Genomic DNA, 11,899 nt, shown 5'->3' with positions numbered 1-11,899 from the left:
GATTGTTTCCAAGCATCAGGTTTCCACTAAATATCCATGAGTAAAGAAGACGCGGAAAAAACAGCTTTCACTATCCCATACAGGCATTATGAGTTTACACGAATGCTCTTCGAGTGAAAAAATACACCATCCATCTTCCAACGCCTGATGAACTCGATATTATCAAGCATACAAGGGAACGAATTGTTCGTTTACCTGGATGATATAGCCATTTATTCGATTCATTAGACGAACACGTGACAAATTCCGAAAATTATCGGATAGACTTAGAAGCGCAAGACTAAAACTACAACCCGATAAATGTAATTTTCTGCGTAAAAAAATGGACTATGTCATTATTTTTACACCTAAAACCGGGTTAAAACCGGATCCGGAAAAGATAAAAGCGATAAAAGAACTCACAAGATTTAGAACAATTAAAAACACAAAGAAAATTAAAAAATATCAAACAATTCTCAGGATTCGTAAGTTTATCGCCAACTTTTAACTAAGATTCTACTCTTAAACAAGCAAACCCTTAACTAATTTTTTAAAGAAAGATGTGCCTTTCCAGTGGGAAGAGGTACAAGAAAAAGTCTTCATTCTCTTGACAGATTTTTTATGTCAGGAACCATTACTACGATACCTCGACTTCACAAAACCATTCGTCGTCACGACCGACGCTTCAAATTACGCAATAGGACAAATTAGCCAGCTTAGCCAGGATGAAATAGAAAAAGATCTTCCCATAACATATGCTTCAAGACTTCTAAATCAGACAGAATAAAATTACTCAACAGAATAGAAAAAGAATTATTAGCCATTATATATAGAGTCAATTATTTCAGACCGTACTTATATGGAACTTTCTTGAGTCTTGTTACTGACCGTAAACCTTTAATCTGGCTAAACTTCGTAAAAGATCCCACATTTAACTAAAACTCGCCGAAAATGAGTACAGTATAGTTTACAAAACAGGAAAGCGTAACGTAAACGCGGACGCCTTATAACCTGATGGAGAAATCTAAACAAATATTTCCAATAGTCAGCACCAGCTTGAGCGACGATGAATTATATATATATAGAGAGAGAAACACTTGAAATCTCGAGAAATCGTCAACCCCCTTACACGTTCACGCTGGCTTGTTTTTGCGTTTCTTTCTATGGCGGCGCTCATATTAATGCTTTTCTTTATTACTAATATAAGTTATATCTATATATACATCGATTAATATAAGTTAAATTTCCATTATTAAAAGTTTAACTATATAGTAATTGTTTTTAGCTACTAAACGAACTAAATTTTTGATGATACACTCATTCTGACGGAAAATTCAAGCGTATATAAGATACGAGCGCGTGGTGTACATGCCAGCCTGAACGTGTTAAAACACAAAAGCAAGATAGGAACGAAATATAAACAGCTTCGAAAACACTGAAGCATACGAGACTCAAGACACTCGCAATAACGTGAACAATAATAGATGAGATTATGCGATGAAAACGACTATACAAATATCGATAGTTCTCTCATCGAAATCTTGAAACATATTATATCTAATAATTACGATTGGGACAACTAGCTAGAAATAGTCGTGTTCTCATATAATACTAGCGTTTACGAAAGTATGCAATATATGCCACACAAGCTCGTCTTTGGTCAGTTAGCCAGAACACTAAATGACTCCTCCATAAATAATTTACGAAATTAAACTTATGAGTATTACTTAGCAGAGTTAAACGAACAATTAAATAGATTCCAAGAAGTTGCTAAACATAATTTAAATCGAGCAAAAAAAAGAACGAAGCATTATTATGATAAAAAACAGAGACCAGTAAACTTTCACAGATCGTGTGTATCTTCGAAAGGGTACGTAATCTCATGATGCAGGAGCTCCTCTAGGGAATTTAATTTTTCTAAGATCCCTGCTTAATGAGACATAACACCAATTAAATGGCACCTACCTTTATGTCATCGAATGGCTGCACTGTAATTTACCTTCAATTTTGTGATGTCTCGAATTGCGAAGGTCGATTAGCGGCAAGCCTGTCGTCGGAATACACCTTCTGAACGGCGAAATCGGTGTAGGAGTTTGTCAACTGCGAAGACGATATTTTTGAAGTAGTGTATAAGCGGAGGAATTTAATCTTGATTTAGAATTCAATCATTTCTGTTAAATACATCCGGGATTATTAACTTAGGCTGATTTAACGACGCTTAATTTATTTTAAAGTAATAATTTCAGTACAAAAGAAAAATGATCGAAGAATCGAGAATAGTACTCTGATAATAAACTGATAATAATCGTAAAGAACAATAAACAATGGTACGGCAAATGATAATTGAATAGTTAACTGGTAATAATAATAATCGAATAATAAATTCAAGGATAATAATTTAAGAAATAATCTAAGAAAATAATCTAAGAAAATAATAATCGAAGAGATGAGCTGTGCAGCCGTTTATATAGAGAGCGTTGATCAATCAACGAAGGGTAACTTGCCGCTGCGTTGTCATTGGTTCATCGTGATTTTATCCCTGGCTTACGACAAAGACGACCAATAGGATCTCGTTGGATGCAACGTTGCATTGCCACTGCTGTAGATACGTAAAGCGTCGCGTGCTGGTGGTAGGGATGAGGTTCCGTAGATTCATCATGTTTATTTCGCGCATGTGGTGCTACCGTTCCCTCACTCCTCGTACTTTTAGCTGAACTAAAGTCTGTCGCTCTTTACTATATAGGTAGTATTAGCGTATATGTGTTTTATAATGTAAGTGGTTAAACTTTTACAAGACATTATTCGTATTACCGAAATGTATTAGTAATATATATTTATACATGTATATTAAAGTACATGATTAGTGAAAAAAGGTGTGTGAGCAAATAATTATGATTTCATATAAAGTAGATTCTCGTTTCAACTCTAACTTAATTCAGTATACAAAACGAGATGTCGCCTATTCATAACAATGTTCGAGAAAACTTGAAGTCACGATTCATAGTCTCGTTTTATAAGTTCAGGATGGCATAAGACGAACAGCAGGAACGTTAAATTTATTTGTGTCGAGCTTTTAGGAGGATTGATTTTTCTACTTTCAGAAAAACATTTCGGAGTTCTTTATTTCCTATTTCTTCTAATGTATTTGCAGTTATTTAACTAGGTAAGATTTTTAATATTTTACTTATGTATCTTTTTTTCTAATATAAAAATTGTTAAGAATTTTAAGTAACCTTTGATTTACGCGTTCTAATAATTTATCAAGTTCTAATGAATAGTTATAGTGTTGAATTTTATTCCTATATCAACATGTATAATATCTAACTTTTTTTTCTATATGATTTTCAAATTATTACTTTATCTATTATTATTAAATATTATTATTATATAAATAAAATTAAATATTATTTATTATATAAAGTATTACAGTATTTTACAAAAGTTTCATCGACTTTTTGCGATATATTTTTTCTTATTACATGTAATATTCGTTTGTTACATATATTTATTGCGAATTTTCATTATTCTTAGAACATCATGTTTATTTTCGTAAGAATTGCTTTACTACTTTGTTCTTTGTCAGAGTTTATTTATCTATTCTTATTATTACGTATCCTATGACCTTAAAAAGTCATATTAATAATCTGATGAAATACACTTGAAATAATCAAATCGTGTGAAAATCAATTCGCGTTTGTTAAAAATATCTTATTTGTTGTCTTTGTGTAATTTTTTATTCTTGAAAATTTATTTCAGGGGTATTATTATAAAACATAAGTAAATAAAAATACATGTACTAGGAAACGAGGATTACATGCATAAATATTTTATATAATATACTTTTGTTTTGAAGTTATAGAGGTGACTTCTTTTTTCAATGTTTATTATTCTTATTCACTTTCGATCGCTTCGACAAGTTAACCATTGTCTTTTTGTTTGATTTTTGCTTTCTATTGAAATTACCTTCTTTTGAAGTAGTAGAGGTGATTTTTTTGCTAATATGTACATAGTATATTATATACTTTGAATCATTCCAGAAAGTTAAACGTTTTGTTGTTGATTAATTTTCATTTCGAAGATGTTTTCCATTCGTTTACTCGTGTGAAGGTATAGAGGTTACTTTTTTTGTAATGTTTCTGTTATTCTGTTTTGCTTTTGATCACTTCGGCATACTAATCGTTCTTCTTTTCGATTCGCAACTTGTAGAAATTCATTTTCGCTTTTAATAAATTTTGTACCCTTATGTAATTATAAAATATTGCAACAATTTTCTTTTGTATTACGATATTAATAACACCTTTTTTTAAATTGTGTGCTATTTAATTGTAGTTCATTTATGGTTATAATAAATAATCTCAACGTTAATGTTGACATTCACGGTAAAATATAAATCACAGAAATAAATAATAAATAATAATGAAAAAATTATACAGGTTTTTTAAGAAGTTAATCTTATTAAAAATTCAGTCCAATATTTGTAATATTGTTTCAATTGAATTAAGAACAATTGAATATTTAAAATATTTTTAATAACGAAAAGAAATTGAACAAAGACAAATAGTTTTTACGATACTTTTGTTTAACGATCTTTTTTAATATTATCGTAACATTTTTTCACTTTAAGCTGTTCATATTTTCTTTATATTATTTCTAAAGGTGCAAAAATAATTTTATTCTATCATGTTTTTTATTTTTAAATATATATAACAATATATAAATTATTGATAAATTTCCTAACTTCTTTTTTGGCATAATTTGATTAATTAATTTTATCATTTTAATGTTTTATTTTATAAAATACTTGTTACTATTCACTTATATTATATCGTTTATATTATAGATGAAGTTGCTAGCATTTGTTTGGAATATGATTTAATATCTGCTATGCTTTTTTAGAAAACACGTTTCCATTGCCAAAAAGAAGATTATTAGTGAGATATATGTTCAAGGGATTATATTTAAGAAAGGATTGTCTTTGCAAGAACTTCAGATCATGTTGATCTGTTTATATAATTTAGATTATATGTGCAATATGCAACATATCGGTTATAGTGATTTATGGATCTAAACAAGATAAAGTATACAATTATAAGAAGTTTAATGGTTATTTTGTTAATTGTTTTTGCTATTAATTAAATAGATATTAATTTTTTATATGCATATAATATATAATAAGAAAAATTCTATAAAATTAAAAATAAGAGTAAGAATAAAGTTATAAAGTTAAATATCTTATAAGATTGATAGTAGAGCCAATTATGGCAATATAATTATCAGTACTTCTTATATAATTAGTTATTATTACATCATTTAGAATAGCATAGACACAAATAAAACATCTTATTATCTAAATCACTTTTAGGATAAACAAAATTAATTTACAAAGGAGTCTTTATAATATACTAAGAACTAAAATAAAATTTAATTTAATATTTTTTACGTTAAGTACAGCATTTTTTCACTTTGCAATAAAATTTCTTTTCTAGTAACATTGAGTATTACTAAAGTGTATTCTATAAAGAATTATAGTATTAAGTTATTTTATCTTTAAATATATGTTTTCATTCTATTATTATACTTTAAGTGATGTTAAAGAAAGACCATTAAGAAGTACAAAATATGTACAACTTATATATTCATATTTATTTTTAAAACTATCTGCTTTATGAACAAGTTTTTTATAATTTAGTTGATTTTGGTATGTTTATTATAATTGCCAAAAAAAAATTATTCTACTGGAGCTGATAATGATAAAAGTGTATTATATCTTATAATTATAGATTTTATTGCTACATGAACATCTAGACTTTTTAATTCTGTTTGTATTTAAGAGCATTTTGTATTTTGTTTATTACTGGAATCTAGAAACTCTTCAATCTTATTTTTAATATTTAAAATAGTTAAAATAGTGAGAATATATTTTATATATTATAATTTCGTATACCTTTGTCTCCTTCTTCTTAAAATGAAAAAGTAAACTCATGGAGTTCATTAAGAACAAATGTTAACCATCTTGTTTTCATCTGTGTTTGCTAATATGAAACTCTAGCTACATTCTTACTGTATCGGATATAAAATTAAGATAACTGGTTTTGAATCTTGATTTACAGTATTTTATAATGTTTCGTTCTGTACTCGTGTTCATCTTTAACTATGTATTTTATTTTTAAATATATGTTTTCATTAATGTTTTAATAATCAAAGACTGATGAGTTTTCATTATATTCAGAAAATACAAAATAAAGCTATTCCATAATATATTTTTTCTTGTAAGATATCGAAAGCCTATGCGTCTGGTTTTAGACTTCTGACTTTACATTCTCTCATATATAACAAAATTCATGATTTTTCAAAAATTAATATTTCTTTCCATGAGCTCAGGAAAGTTATGTGCTTTTATTTTTAATTTTGTAAATTATTTCCAATCCATTGAACATTAAGCACCATTGATCCATTACATGGATTTGAATAGAGAATATTTTAAAATTTTAATAATATTTTCATATATATTAAGTCTTTTAATTGTGTTTCACAAAAATGATATATATCTTTTGATTGTTTATTTGTGAATATTAAATAAGGAAGACATAAACTTTTGTAGACATCCATTGTTATATGTAAGAATATAAGCCCAGTATTTCAAATACTTAAATAACAAAGAAACATTTTACTCAGGAAAGACATTGGAAGCTATTCACTATTATTTTCTTTATGTATATCATTAAATCCTTTTTTCTACTATTATATGAATTTTCATTTAAATATCCACTTAAATTTGTAATATTTGTGATAAAATTAAAATTTTTCAATTCTTCCACTTCAAGTATCTTAAAAAACTTTTATAAAGTTATTTTTATTATTTATTGCAATGGTCACAATTCTATTTCAAATTAAACTAAATGTTTTTAAGTATCTCTGTTGAAAGTATTTCTGTCCAACAGTGTCTGACAAGCAATCCATATATATTGTATATAATCTACATTAATTTTGAATTTGACATAAATATATTATGTGAAACTTGGTACAAATTAAAAAAAGTGAAACAATTTCCTGCAAATCGATAAGGTTCTGTTATTCATTACAGTTATTATTTATTTTAAAATAATAATTATTTATTTATTTATTTTAAAATAAATAATAATAATAATAATTAATAATAAAAATTGTCTAGTTAAATAGTGATAAGTTTATATGATAGAACTAGTGCACTAACTGTCTTATTTAATCTTTAGTTATTTTATCATGATATTGTTTAATAAATCTCCAGAAGATGATAAATTTGAAATTTTTCGTTACAATATTGCCATTTCATTGACTTCTATTTATTTGATCAATATTTTTATTAACTAATGGTAAGTATTTTGTAAAATAAAAGGTCGATATAATTTTGATTTCATTTTATCAGCAAAATATTAATTGTTACTTTATGTGTAACATTTTTCATAGTTTTTAGTATAAGTTATACTTAGCATAGTATAATTGTACTAATAAAAATATAACTTTCAAATTATATAATTTTGTTTATAAGCACGAAAAAATTGGCTTTTAGAAAGTTAAACTTATTTCAAATTTATAAGAAAATCAAACATTAAAACATATATATGTCTAATGATGATTTTATATGGAAGCTGTCATAGTCGATAATTTTTTCAGATCATTATTTATTAAAAATTATTACTTTATTGCGAATGTATCGCTTCATTTTCTTCTTCCTAAAAATTAATTGAATATTTTCAATGATTTTCGATTTCTACTGATTTATGATATTTCATTTTGATTATAAATTCCATATTATTGAATATGCCTAGATAAAAATGAATAGATAGATAAATATTATTTCTTCAGAATATTTACACACAGAGATTCAAATTTATTACATAGATAAATTTATTTATTATTCGATTTATTGTTCATTCGTGTTTATTTATTTATTGTAGGGCTGGCGAATATCTTACTGTTGTTGCTATAATATGAATATTTACTCGCAGCTGTGTACTGCTATTAGTCTGCCGTTTTCTCCATCATTTGCAACTAGATACTTGATTTGCTTATTTGTAGATGACTGTCCTATAAGAAGAGGAACAGTAATCTTCGAGTCTATCAGTTTTTCTGATCTATTGGCGCGAGATGTCCAAAATATAGCATTTTAGACACTTCATTGGTCATTTTTATTGTCGTCAAGACTATTTCGCATGTGCTGACAAATTGCCACGAAAATTTTTCGTCCTTGTAATTGCAGGTAATTAATATTTCCTTTTTATTCGTTTAATGTACTAATTTATAGTTAAACATGCGATTATAGTCATGATATTCGTGCAAATAAAATAATCGTTTGAACGTGTCCTTTGTAGAGCTATTGCATCATACTTTTTCTTGAATTTCGTAAAAATTCAAGAAAGGACATTCCGTAAAAGTAATTGCCGAACAGTTCGTTAGTAGTCTGGTTATATCACTGTTTAAAATTATTTTGTGAGATAAACTGTTTCAATTATTTTTTCTGAAAAGCGATCCTCCATACGTAATTTTATTTTATATTAATAAAACTTATTTTACAAGTTATAATACATAATATTCTACGAATCGACGAAACTCAATACAATTTTTGAAAAAGCTTTATTTTCTTAGAAAAAAATTGTATTATTTCGAAATGGTATTTTTTCGAGAATAGTTTATTCATAAATATAAATCTTATATCGTTCATGTCAATGGATCTGAATTTCTAAAATATTGTTCAATTTTTGAAAAATTTGTAGTTCCTTTTGCATTTTATAAATCAAAAAGATAAACATTCTATGAACAATGTGTAGCATATTAAATGATTTCGATGATCCTTTTTTTATTGTATGACGAACTGCTTTTTTTTTCCTTATTTTTAATTAAATTATCAAGTTTATTAAACTTACTATCCAATTTCTAATACTTATTTCCTTTATTGATATCTGATGTGAATTTCGCGGTGATCTATGCTAGATAGACTAATAGTCACTGTATAATTTTGTTTCTTGACAAATGCATATAAAGTATATATATTTGTCGATTATTTTTTTAAATTAATAATTAGAATTAATAATTGATAATTAGAATATATATATATATATATATATATATATATATATATATATATATTATATATTATTTTTAGTAAAGATCAAAACATGATTTCGTTTCCATCAATCAATTTTAGGGAGATTTTTCTCCCAGCGCTATTTTATTATGGTTTTCTCTGTAGAACTTCACGTTATTACTATTACTACTACAATTACTATAATAATAATATGTAATAATAATATAGCAACAAAAATAGTAATAAGAAGAAGAAATAGAAGGATATGCTTGTAATATGTACATCATGACACATATGACGATGGTAATTTATGATAACAAAAGAAGGAAAAATGTGTCATTTTACGTAATGGTTTATTACACGAATTGTCAATAAATCGTGTCCTTGATAAAACATAAACGCCTATTAATAAATACGCTTATATACAAACAATCTATGATGACAAGTACGAAACATTTCTTTTGTTTTCGTCCGTATCGTTTCTCTTTGCCTTATTACGTTAATAAAACAGGATCGTAATGAATTTGTTTTCATATTGTTTAATATATATAAATTATATTTAAGTACATTTTTACTATATTATATTATATTATATTATATTATATTATATTATATTATATTATATTATATTATATTACATTATATTATTTTTATCAGTAGTAGTTAAAGTAATATAAAGTGGATGAGTCATATAGGGGAAATCATGTAAAAAAAGAAGCGCTGGGAGTTCTACCTCATAGGCAGTGTGGAAATAAACTCGTGTTTTAATTTATATTAAAATAATATAATATATAAATATCCAGTAATTAATTTTAAGAAAATATTCAACAAAATCTTATTTTTGTCGCAAATTTATTTAATATTTTCAATACATTTATTGTGAAATAAATATGTACCGACGTCGTATCTAGCATGGATCATTGGAGATGCACGGCTACTATCAAGAACAAATATACATATGAGAGAACAAAGTGTGAGTTCAGTCTACTAATCTACTTACTCTACCTACACGAAACTAATTATTATGTACGCGCGTAAGAGGGGGGATAATCACAAGCTTATACACCGATACAATAAACGTATGGTATACGTATGGACACATTCTCCACTCGTATTCGTAGTTCATATTTTGTTCATACCTATAGCTTAAATTACGCATGCTTCGAGCGAAAAGTGATAAACAGTCTTAAATCATTGATGGATCACACTGAAGGCCCTTTTATTTATCACTGTTTAACATCACCGTGTCTCCTAACTGCATGACTTTTGTTTTGCCACCAATAAGATGTGGTTAGTAAGTTATGATCAATAAACTTAAGTAGTGGAGGAAGGGATTGATTGATTGAACTGGTAGTGGACTGTACAGAGAACGATAGAGAATAATTATTATATATAGATATCTTATTATAGATAATAGTTGATATTAGTTTATTAATCTTATTTCGTAATGTTTTTGTTTATTTCATTGTTACTTTTTATTAGTAAAAACTCAATTAACTTTCTTTGTTTTCAGGCTGTATACTTTTAACGATTTTTCTTTACTATACAAAGATATTAATAATATTATTTTTGTTTTATTTCAGATTATTATTGTGCAATCATTTGTGCAGCCATGAATGGGTTTTTCGTTGTTGTAAAAAATTGGTCTATATGTAAAATAAAAAAAGAATCGTGAAGTAGACTATTTTTCCGTTAATTTGCATTTGTTTGCGTTTTGCGATTTCAATTAACTTTTAGGAATATGTTAATTGGATTGCGTGCAAAGCAGTCATAGAGTCAGTATTTGTTTGTAAAAAGTTTTATTTATCTATCTCTTATAGTCACATAAACTCTTTTCAAATATAAAACAAACGATATAGATATTTGTGAATTAACTTTATCGTCCGTCTCTTAATTACTAAATTATCGCGTATTAGAGTCAGTGCATCATAACCTTCTTGATCAAGAATCATTCCTATAGAAGAACAATAGTAAGTAAATGTCGTAATTTTATAGTCGATGTAATTTTATAATTTGTTTCGTTATAATAAATTTAATAAAATTCAATAAAAATTTTTTTCATTCTTTTCCAGATCATCAATCTACTACAACTTCCACCTACTTTATTTTCAATCTGTCTAATATAAATCTACTTCATTGGTGATCTATTGCGAATTAATCTTTAATTTCGACCTATGACAAGGATGAGTGGACCCATCGCAGGTCTTCTTAATCAGTGAGTGAAAAAATTTAAACTCTTCCAGTGCTGATTATGGCGAGGATGAATGATCTGATTTATGGTAATTTTTTTAATAAATTATTGACGAACGTGATTTTTAGTAATTCTTTTTTCGGATTTATTCAAGAATAATATATTTTTAAGCGCATTTTTACTGTTTCTTTTTTTCTTTTTTTTATGCATAACAATTTTTATTAGTTCAGGATAGCATTTTCTTGTTTCATTGGTTCGAATTGTTTAATTAATAATGCAATTTATTAACACCTGTTTTGTTTGTATTTTCTTGCGATATTAATGATGAAATTGGGCATTAATTCATTGGATATTGTTTAAAAAAATAGTTACATAGTATATATTACACTCATTATTTTGTATTTAGTCTATCTAATTGCGATCTAGATTCCAGATATCGAGATATCAAAAAAATAAGCAAAAAAATAAACACGACGGGTAGATTCTGAAAATCACGTGGCGAATTATGATTTAATTCTTTTATTACAATAGCCATTTGTGTGGAGTCGTTCGAGATTTGTTAATTATTTTTGAATGAAATATTAATTAAATATTCAATCAATTTTATTGATGAAAGAAGAATCTCAATAGAGCCATTGCCTAAAAAAAAAAATCGAATAAAAATA

General features: G+C 26.5%; 1 long non-coding RNA gene across 1 annotated transcript; it reads left to right on the top strand.

Annotated features, from left to right (window-relative positions):
* Positions 1–2,786: 2,786 nt before the first annotated feature.
* Positions 2,787–11,392, top strand: LOC122636505. Its single transcript, XR_006328960.1, has 4 exons — positions 2,787–3,142; positions 8,038–8,218; positions 10,627–11,013; positions 11,116–11,392. It is a non-coding gene; the product is annotated as an uncharacterized LOC122636505 (long non-coding RNA).
* The last annotated feature ends 507 nt before the right edge of the window (positions 11,393–11,899 follow it).

The sequence above is a fragment of the Vespula pensylvanica genome, chromosome 22 (assembly GCF_014466175.1).
Source record: "Vespula pensylvanica isolate Volc-1 chromosome 22, ASM1446617v1, whole genome shotgun sequence".
Lineage (NCBI taxonomy): Eukaryota > Metazoa > Arthropoda > Insecta > Hymenoptera > Vespidae > Vespula > Vespula pensylvanica.
Note: the sequence above shows the minus strand (reverse complement) of the source record. Positions and strands in the feature narration are given on the sequence as shown.